The sequence below is a fragment of the Hyperolius riggenbachi genome, chromosome 2, assembly GCF_040937935.1.
Source record: "Hyperolius riggenbachi isolate aHypRig1 chromosome 2, aHypRig1.pri, whole genome shotgun sequence".
Lineage (NCBI taxonomy): Eukaryota > Metazoa > Chordata > Amphibia > Anura > Hyperoliidae > Hyperolius > Hyperolius riggenbachi.
The window spans coordinates 263,528,097-263,539,298 of record NC_090647.1 but is presented as its reverse complement, the minus strand read 5'-3'; positions in this window follow the sequence as shown (position 1 = coordinate 263,539,298).

Genomic DNA, 11,202 nt, shown 5'->3' with positions numbered 1-11,202 from the left:
GGGATGCAGCACTCTTAAAATTGCAAAGCTTCTGAAGCGTGATCATCGAACAATCAAGCGTTTCATTCAAAATAGTCAACAGGGTCGCAAGAAGCGTGTGGAAAAAACAAGGCGCAAAATAACTGCCCATGAACTGAGAAAAGTTAAGCGTGCAGCTGCCAAGATGCCACTTGCCACCAGTTTTGCCATATTTCAGAGCTGCAACATCACTGGAGTGCACAAAAGCACAAGGTGTGCAATACTCAGAGACATGGCCAAGGTAAGAAAGGCTGAAAGACAACCACCACTGAACAAGACACACAAGCTGAAACGTCAAGACTGGGCAAAGAAATATCTCAAGACTGATTTTTCTAAGGTTTTATGGACTGATGAAATGAGAGTGAGTCTTGATGGGCCAGATGGATGGGCCCATGGCTGGATTGGTAAAGGGCAGAGAGCTTCAGTCCAACTCAGACGCCAGCAAGGTGGAGGTGGAGTACTGGTTTGGGCTGGTATCATCAAAGATGAGCTTGTGGGGCCTTTTCGGTTTGAGGACGGAGTCAAGCTCAACTCCCAGTCCTACTGCCAGTTTCTGGAAGACACCTTCTTCAAGCAGTGGTACAGGAAGAAGTCTGCATCCTTCAAGATAAACATGATTTTCATGCAGGACAATGCTCCATCACACGCGTCCAAGTACTCCACGGCGTGGCTGGCAAGAAAGGGTATAAAAGAAGAAAAACTAATGAACAGGCCTCCTTGTTCACCTGATCTGAACCCCATTGAGAACCTGTGGTTCATCATAAAATGTGAGATTTACAAGGAGGGAAAACAGTACACCTCTCTGAACAGTGTCTGGGAGGCTGTGGTTGCTGCTGCACGCAATGTTGATGGTGAACAGATCAAAACACTGACAGAATCCATGGATGGCAGGCTTTTGAGTGTCCTTGCAAAGAAAGTTGGCTATATTGGTCACTGATTTGTTTTTGTTTTGTTTTTGAATTTCAGAAATGTATATTTGTGAATGTTAAGATATTATATTGGTTTCACTGGTAAAAATAAATAATTGAAATGGGTATATATTTGTTTTTTGTTAAGTTGCCTAATAATAATGTACAGTAATAGTCACCTGCACACAAAGATATCCCCCTAAAATAGCTAAAACTAAAAACAAACTAAAAACTACTTTCAAAAATATTCAGCTTTGATATTAATGAGTTTTTGGGTTCATTGAGAACAAGGTTATTGTTCAATAATAAAATGATTCCTCAAAAATACAACTTGCCTAATAATCCTGCACTCCCTGTATATATATATATATATATATATATATATATATATATATATATATATATATATATATATATATATATATATATATATATATATATATATATATATATATATACAGTGGTGTGAAAAACTATTTGCCCCCTTCCTGATTTCTTATTCTTTTGCATATTTGTCACACTTAAATGTTTCTGCTCATCAAAAACCGTTAACCATTAGTTAAAGATAACATAATTGAACACAAAAATGCAGTTTTAAATGATGTTTTTTAATATTTAGTAAGAAAAAAAAACTCAAAACCTACATGGCCCTGTGTGAAAAAGAAATTGCCCCCTGAACCTAATAACTGGTTGGGCTACCCTTAGCAGCAATAACTGCAATCAAGCGTTAACTTGCAACAAATCTTTTACAGCGCTCTGGAGGAATTTTGGCCCACTCATCTTTGCAGAATTGTTGTAATTCAGCTTTATTTGAGGGTTTTCTAGCATGAACTGCCTTTTTAAGGTCATGCCACAACATCTCAATAGGATTCAGGTCAGGGCTTTGACTAGGCCACTCCAAAGTCTTCATTTTGTTTTTATTCAGCCATTCAGAGGTGGATTTGCTGGTGTCTTTTGGGTCATTATCCTGCTGCAGCACCCAAGATTGCTTCAGCTTGAGTTGACGAACAGATGGCCGGACATTCTCCTTCAGAATTTTTTGGTAGACAGTAGAATTCATGGTTCCATCTATCACAGCAAGCCTTCCAGGTCCTGAAGCAGCAAAACAACCCCAGACCATCACACTACCACCACCATATTTTACTGTTGGTATGATGTTCTTTTGCTGAAATGCTGTGTTACTTCTACGACAGATTTAACAGGACACGCACCTTGTCTCGGCGGTCCACAAGGTATTTTCCCACAAGTCTTGGCAATCATTGAGATGTTTTTTTAGCAAAATTGAGACGAGCCTTAATGTTCTTTTTGCTTAAAAGTGGTTTGCGCCTTGGATATCTGCCATACAGGCCGTTTTTGCCCAGTCTCTTTCTTATGGTGGAGTTGTAAACACTGACCTTAATTGAGGCAAGTGAGGCCTGCAGTTCTTTAGATGTTGTCCTGGGGTCTTTTGTGGCCTCTCGGATGAGTTTTCTCTGCGCTCTTGGGGTAATTTTGGTCGGCCAGCCACTCCTGGGAAGGTTCATCACTGTTCCATGTTTTTGCCATTTGTGGATAATGGCTCTCACTGTGGTTCGCTGGAGTCCCAAAGCTTTAGAAATGGCTTTATAACCTTTACCAGACTGATAGATCTCAATTACAGTACTTTTGTTCTCATTTGTTCCTGAATTTCTTTGGATCTTGGCATGATGAGGTGCTTTTGGTCTACTTCTCTGTGTCAGATAGCTCCTATTTAACCACTTCAGCACCACAGGGTTTTTTGCTTAACCTCCTGAGCGATAATCCCGAGCTGAGGGTATGTCGCGCAGGAGGAGTTCTCCAGCCCTAGTGGGCCAATTTGCATAATTTTTTTTTGTTACACGCAGCTAGCACTTTGCTAGCTGCGTGTAACTTCCGATCGCCGCCGATCCCCCCCTCCCCGACCCCTTGCGCAGCCTGGCCGAACAGTGCCAGGCAGCGCTGAGGGTGGATCGGGACTCCCTCTGACGTCACGACGTCCATGACGTCGGTGACATCATCCCGCCCGGTCGCCATGGCGACCGGGGAAGCCCAGCAGGAAATCCCGTTCTGAACAGGATTTCCTGCTTACTCTGATCACCGAAGGCGATCGGAGTGGCTGGGGGGATGCCGCTGGGCAGCGGCTATCATGTAGCGAGCCCAGGGCTCGCTACATGATTTAAAAAATAAAAAATTAAAAAAAATGTGCTGCGCCCCCTCCTGGGTGATCTTATTGTATCGCCCAGAGGGTTAAAAACCAGAGCAATTTTCACATTTCAGCGCTCCTCCCATTCATTCACCAATAACTTTATTGCTACTCATCAGATGTAAATGATCTATATCTTGTTTTTTTTTGCCACAAATTATGCTTTGTGAGGGTGATATTTGCTTTTAGTAATTATGCTATTATCTGTGCATTTTAAAGGGAAAAATGAGAAAAAAAAAGAAAAAATACACTATTTCTCCATTTCCATGCACTATAGTTTTCAAATAAACAATGTTACCATAGGTAAAACCCACACATTGTATTTGCTAATTTGTCCTGGTTATCTCAACATTTAAAAAATGTTCCTAGTACAATGTATGGCGATAATATATTAGTTTCTGGTTTGTGTTTTTTGTTTTCTCATTGTACTCTATCAGTAATTAAAAGCCCTTATCTTCATGATTAACAGTAATACACTCTCATGGCATACATATTTTAAAAGCTTAGTCCCTAGGGTAACTGTGTATTCTCTTTTCAATGCTGTCACTTTTGTTTTTTTTTACAAGTATTTATTTAGGGGTATAGAGTACATGAAAATAACAGTTTTATTGCTTTTCATTCAGTTTTCCGGTAAAAAAAAATCACATGACTTAGCCCTCAGTTGTCAAACAACACAAAATCTATTCTCTCACTTTCACGGTTAAAATGATATCCTATATACATAATCAGATAGCTTATTGGGCATACAGCACACTGTTTACCACAAGTACGCCTATCTACTCCCCTTAGCTTCAAGTAAAGTTTTGTGGGGAGTAGATAAGCGTAGCAAGGGAGGTAAAGTGGTTAAGTTATTTCTTGATTGAAATAGGTGTGGCAGTGATCAGGCCTGGGGGTGACTACAGAAATTTTTTAACAAGGGGGGCAATCACTTTTTCACACAGGGCCATGTAGATTTGGAGTTGTTGTTTTTTTTCTCACTAAATAATAAAAACCTTCATTTGAAAATGCATTTTGTGTTCAATTATGTTATAGTTGACTAATAGTTAACGTTTTTTGATGAGCAGAAACATTTAAGTGTAACAAACATGCAAAAGAATAAGAGATCAGGAAGGGGGCAAATAGTTTTTCACACCACTGTATATATATATATCTATATATATATATATATATATATACTGTGTGTGTGTATACTGTGTGTATGTGTATACAGTGTGTATATATATATATATATATATATATATATATATATATATATATATATATATATATATATATATATATATATATTGTTTGTGTGTGTATACAGTGTGTGTGTGTGTGTGTGTATATACAGTGTGTGTGTGTCCTACATTTACTAAAATTGGTTTGGCATAGGTAACAGCATGCACTCCTGCCCACTGTCCTCCAATTGTAAATGTCCCCCCAGGTGCCTGTGCATTTTAAATCTCGCTTGTCTAGTGTAAGGCTTGGTGGTGTATTCTCCACAGTCAGCATGCAACGCATGAGCTGACGTGGAGGAGGTACACACACTAGCACACGGAAACAGGCTATCCCTAGTATAGTGGAGGGGAGGACTGACTCCAATAGGAGATTGTGGCGCACAGAGCCGGTGCAAAAAACCAGAACTGAGGAGATCAGGACAGGTAGACAGAATGAACGCTTGCTAGCTAGCCGCTACTTAGTGACAGCAAGCGTCCACAACAAGACAGACTGGAATGAGGCAGCCAATGCGTTGCAGCGATGGCGTGCCTCACAAAGACAGGACAGGATAGCCAGGAAATAGCAGGATCAAGATAGATGAATGTAACACAGATAAATATACAATAAGTATGTTTTCCTAGCGTATTACAATTACAGCTATCAATGGAACTATTTGTAACGTCTGACTAACATATGTATATATCGGCAATTAACCGATATATGACATAAGCAGGAACACTGACTAGAACTGGAGCAATACAGGGAACAGGACTCAGAAGGATTCGCTATCTCTTCGCAGAGATGAACGCAATCCACAAACGGAAACAGGACAGGATTCAGAAGGATTCGCTATCTCTTCGCAGAGATGAACGCAATCCACAAACGGAAACAGGACAGGATTCAGAAGGATTCGCTATCTCTTCGCAGAGATGAACGCAATCCACAAACAGGACCAGGAACAGGATAACTAGCTCAGCACGGGTGATCACGATACGCGCAACCACCAAAACGTGCTGGAACTGACTAACTGAACACAGGATATAAACAGTTTGTGTACGTATATATCAGCGTCACTGATGTATCAACGTAACACGAATACAAGGAAAATAATAAACGTGCTGGTATGCATATATATGGGCAATGAACCAATATATGATGCAAAACCAGCAAAGTATCTTTAGAACAAGAAACACGATCTGGGGCTGAAGCGACAGCAAGGCAGGCTTAAACTGAAGCTATGAAAACCCGAGGAGTCCTGCAGGAAGCAGATCTTTATACTGAGGTCATCCAATGGGAGCAGACATGCAGATTCCCACACAGGTGAATGATAATCAGTCACAAGCTGACAGCAGGGAAAGGCAGACAAAGCTATGCAGCTTGCATGGAAAGAGATCAGAACTGCCTGAGCTGCAGCACTACTACTTCCAGCAATACCTGCTGCAGCAGCGATCATGACATCTAGCTGCAGAAACTCATAGTCTCTTCTTCTGCTTTCCCTGAGCACTGCCAAGAGCATGAAATGTCACATATATGCCAAGTGGTATACATGCCACCACATGTTGGTGTGACGGTGGCACTCGGGGGAGACAGCAGAGAAGACCAGTAGTCAGTGCTGCTGGACAGGTGAACTTACAGCACATTGGGTGGAGGGGGGGGGGGACATTAACAACAATAACAATAACAAGTAATTTATAGCTCATTTTACTCTGGAGGAATCATAATTCTTATTTTTTTTCCCAGGAACTTCCTTTGTAAAGAAATGATGAAATACTGAGAATCCCCCATTAAGAGATGGACTACTCAAAAACCAGTCAGTTCCATCAGATTTCTACTAACTACTGTAATGCTAGGTACACACAATGCTTTTTTTTTTTTGGTCAATTTTCCGTTCGATCAATCTTCGATTTGATTTTGCGGTCTTATCTATTTTCATTCACTTCTATGAAAAATTAACCAGAAAAACGATCTAAAATAATATCGGACATGACGGAAATTATCTATCGAAAATATCTATCTAACACAAAATTGTATGGTCTGTACCTAGCTTAAAGAGAGTCTGAAGCGAGAATAAATCTCGCTTCAGACCTCATAGATAGCAGGGGCATGTGTGCCCCTGCTAAACCGCCGCTATCGCGCCGCTAAACGGGGGTCCCTTGACCCCCAAATCCCCTCGATGCAGGGGGGGGAGCGCTTCCTGGTTGGGGCAGGGCTAACCGCCGCAGCCCTGCCCCACTCGCGTCTGTCAGCGCGTATCTCCGCCTCTCCCCCGCCCCTCTCTTCCTTCACTGAGAGGGGCGGGGGAGAGGCGGCGATGCGCCGCTGATAGACGCGACTGGAGGCAGGGCTGCAGCCGTTAGCCCTGCCTCCAGGAGCGACCAAGTCTGTGACCAAGTGTTGCAGTGGGGGGTTTGGGGGTGAAGGGACCCCCGTTTAGCGGCGCGATAGCGGCGGTTTAGCAGGGGCACACATGCCCCTGCTAACTATGAGCTCTGAAGCGAGATTTATTCTCACTTCAGAGTCTCTTTAAGTGCCAGCAATATAGGAGAAAATTTATTTATGATCAGCAGGAGAGCCAGACAATTTGCATTGTTTAAAGCGGGATTGTCACCATAAAAATCAAATTTCAATAGCAACTGGTCTGAGTGTATTAAGCGATAAAGATGCTAATCCTGCATTCAAAACTTTTTCTGCTGTTATGGTTTGGAGTTATCACATACCTTAGGAGCACTGGCCGTTTAATAGCCATTGCCATTCAGTAGCATGCTGGGGGTTCTTTTTATCTATAATATATTCCTCCTCTTCCCTTTATTTCCCTGCCTAGCTTCCTAGCTGAAACATGATCCTCTGCTTACTTGTGTTTACAAGCAAGGCTGAGGTGACTCAGCAAATGGAGGAGAAAAGGAAAAAAATTTGAGAGAAGAAATGACATTCGGTATTTAACCTCAAACTGTGGGCAAAAGACATGGTTCCCACCAGGAACTGAATTCTCTTACTTTACTATATAAAAGTCTATGAAATCAAAATGTGGACAGTACAATCCATGTGTTATGTAAGTAGATTGTAAAGAAACGCGGAAAAGCCGCCGCTTCTACTCAGAGCAAGGCAGCTGTTTCCGCGGATGGCATGGCGGAACGCGGAAAAACCGCCACGTCTGACGCGGCGGTTGGCACGCATGGACCTGGCACTGACAATTTGTCCCAGCGCGGGGAGACCGCCGCCGCCTATGCAGGTAGCGGTGCGGCCAACCCCGCGCATGACTCTGCAGGGACATTGCAAGACTCGACAGGTGTGGCTGGGACCAGTAGTCCACCTAGATTCAGAATGACACGCGTGCGCGCGGAGAGGCAGAGCTTATATGGCAGCCAGAAAAGGGTCAGCTGACCAAGCCGGTCAGCTGACAACTCTGCTTCTTTTCATTGGTCCAGCACTTAAGGGAGGTGCTGGAGAGCACTGGTGTATATATACTGGGTGCTGGTCATTCTCTGGTTGTCTGGCGTTGCGATCACAACGTGGTAGCACTCAGGCCTTGTTCGTATCTGTGTTCTAGCATAGTTTCCAAAGGTGTTGACGATCACGGACCTCACACCTTAGCGTTAGGAATTTGAACTGTATTATTTGTTATGACCTTTTTCCTGCCTGACTATCTTCCTGAATTCTGATTCTGTACCTTGCTATTTTCTGATACCCTGTTGCCAAACTCTGCTAGTACCTGAACTCTGTATTTGCCTTCTGACTCTGTACCTCGCTACCTCTGATACCCGTTGCCGAACCCTGCCTGTCTATTGGATTACGAATCTGTCTCCTGAATCTGTACCTTATCTGTCTGTGTGTTAACGACCTGGATTGTCCGACCTCGAGAACTGGCCTTACTGTTAGAGGCAGTTCCCAGATCTGTTAGTGACACCCCCTCATTGGTGTCACTCACGCTCTGTCCTTCCTACTTTTAGCCTAGCTCCTCCCCCGGGAGAGTTTAGGCCATAGGAAGGAACTTCTGGGCAGTACTCCTTACTGCTCCTGCACCTCCTCCTGAGGTGACGTTCTTGAAGTATATTGTTACACCAAACACTCTTACTACTCAGGTGTCCAGAGGTTAGTAGATAGATCTGATTATCGGTGATACTGCAGACCATCTATAATCGGATATATTCTGCATTCTCGGTGATACTGCAGATCACCGGTAATCAGACCCTCTCTGTGTTACACCGATCGTTACATAGATCAAGTATTTATCTACTTATATATGTGTATTTTTCCTTGCCATAGTATGGCTAATCCTACTGCTTTAAAAGTAAATAAATATGGCAGCCTCCATATCCCTCTCTTGTCCTTTAACCCTCTGGGCGATACAATTATATCGCCCAGGAGGTGGCGCAGCACTATTTTTTTAAATTTTTTATTTTTTCAATCATTTTTTATTTTTTCAATCATGTACTCCGGCGATCGGAGTAAGCAGGAAATCCAGAACGGGATTTCCTGCTGGGCTTACCCGGTCGCCATGGCGACGGGGCGGGATGACGTCACCGACGTCATGGACGTCGTGACGTCAGAGGGAGTCCCGATCCACCCCTCAGCGCTGCCTGGCACTGATTGGCCAGGCTGCGCAAGGGGTCGGGGAGGGGGGGGCTGCGCGGTACGGCGAGCGGCGGCGGATCGGCGGCGAGTGGCGGCGATCGGAAGTTACACGCAGCAAACAAAGTGCTAGCTGCTTGTAACAAAAAAAAAATTATGCAAATCGGCCCACCAGGGCCTGAGAAATCCTCCTGCGCGATATACCCCGAGCTCAGCTCGGGATTATCGCTCAGGAGGTTAAAGTGCTCACACTTTACAAGTACTAATAATGCAATGGTAGATATCTGTAAATATGTACAAAAAATAACTGAACAATTTTTATAACTCATAATTCTAACAATCAAATACACATTTTTCAGGCCACCTTTACCAGAGTAAATAGAAATTGCACTAAGAAAACAATGATTTTTTTAAACATCCCATAGAAGGGAATTAGCTTATTGACTTGACAGGGAATGGCTGAGAAATCAATACTTTGACATGGCCTTGAGTCTTTAATATGTGTGTTTTGCTGTCAGATCCTTTCTAAAGACAATTTCAAAGGGCAGGTACTTTCCAGGGATATTGTTTTTTTTAATCTGTAAGATTTTCATCCCTTATTCCACAGCAATGTGATTAATTAGTTCAATAGCTATGTCTGTGCTCTGTTATTTAACGTTTAAATCAAGATTCTCTAATTCTCACTGTGACATGTAGAGACTGTATATGCTTTGAACAAATACATGCATCTATGCACTTTGAAGTTAGTGAAAAAATCATTAGTTAACTTTAAAGAGATATTTAATTTAGTGAGATGAATACATTGTTATACTGAATATACGGGCATAAAAATATCATAAAGGTCTTGTGGCTTCTTCATGTAAGAGTGAAACTTTGCTGTTAATCATATAGAGTAGAACTTTTGGAGAATGCGATCGAGAAAGTGCCCTGCCTGGGTCACGCATGCGCTGTAGTCTGCAGCCGAACCAGTCGCAAACTTTACTGGAGCTGACAATGGACTCAGATCACTAAGCTTATCTCCTGTCTTTAATAACGTTTCTAGAGTTATCACCATGGTGATGAGGCATGCAGTATTCAGGAAACATTTTACCTCAGGCAAACCTAAGATTAACGCTTCTGTCTTTAAGTTAACTCTTCAATCCTTAAAATAACTCCAGAATTCTAACGTTAAAGACAGTCTGTTAATTAACTGCATGTGAAAATAACTACAGAGGAGGTAACTTAACTATAGAGGAGGTAACTTAACTACAGAGGAGGTAACCTAAGGAATGGAGAGATAAGGTAACTCTCTCACTGTGTGGTGGTAAGTTTTCTCTTGCCTTATTATCTCCAGCATGATCTTAGTGAATTGAGGCCATTGTCACAATGTAGCAGACCGGGAAGACAGTGACAATATTTAGGGGTGACATATAGCAGAAAGACAATACAGGAATACATGCAAACCAGATCACGCAGCACAATATGAGTACAAGGTAATGCTTAGTCAGTCACTGGATGGGAGCATAGAGATTAGGTAAGTTGAGTTCTCTCAGATCCATAGGATTGGTGTACGTTGATGGAGGTGCTTGATCAAGTAGAAGATGCAAGGAGGAGGACCCTGCCAAAGGCATACAAACTAGAGGGAGAGGTAAGGACACGAAAGATAGGGGACCAGAGTTCAGCATTCAGCTGCGGGTTTAGAGCACGTGTGTGTGTGTGTGGGGGGGGGGGGGGTAGGCCAGCGTGAAAGGTGCATTTTGAGGGCTTTCTTAAAGATGTTAAAAGGATAGTGCAACTCTAATGGGGGGAGGTAGGGGAGTTCCATAGTGTTGGAGCAGCTCTTGAGAAGTCCTGGAGGTGTGCATGGGACTGGGTGATGCAGGAGGGGGGGGGGGGGGGGGGTTTCAGGCCAAGTTCATTGGAGGAGCGGAGTGAGTGGCTAGGTGTGTACCTCTGAGTAAGATTGGAAATGTAGGTCAGGATAGTTTTGTGGACAGATTTGGAAGCCAGACACAGTATCTTGAATCTGATTCTCGACTGGATAGAAGCCAGTGGAGAGATTCACAGAGGGGAGCCACTGTGGTGGAACGATGGGAGGAGTGGATGATTCTGGCTGCCGCATGTATGATGGGCTGCAGTGGGGCAATTCGGGTCATAGTGAGACCAGACAGAAGGGCATTGCAGTAGTCAAGGCGGGAAATTATGAGGGCATGGATGGGGAGTTTGGTGGTGGCAGAGGTCAAGAAAGGGTGGATGTTGCGGAGGTGGAAGTTGCAGGACTTCATGAGGTTTTGGATGTGGTGAACAGTTACACTTGATAGTTCCATG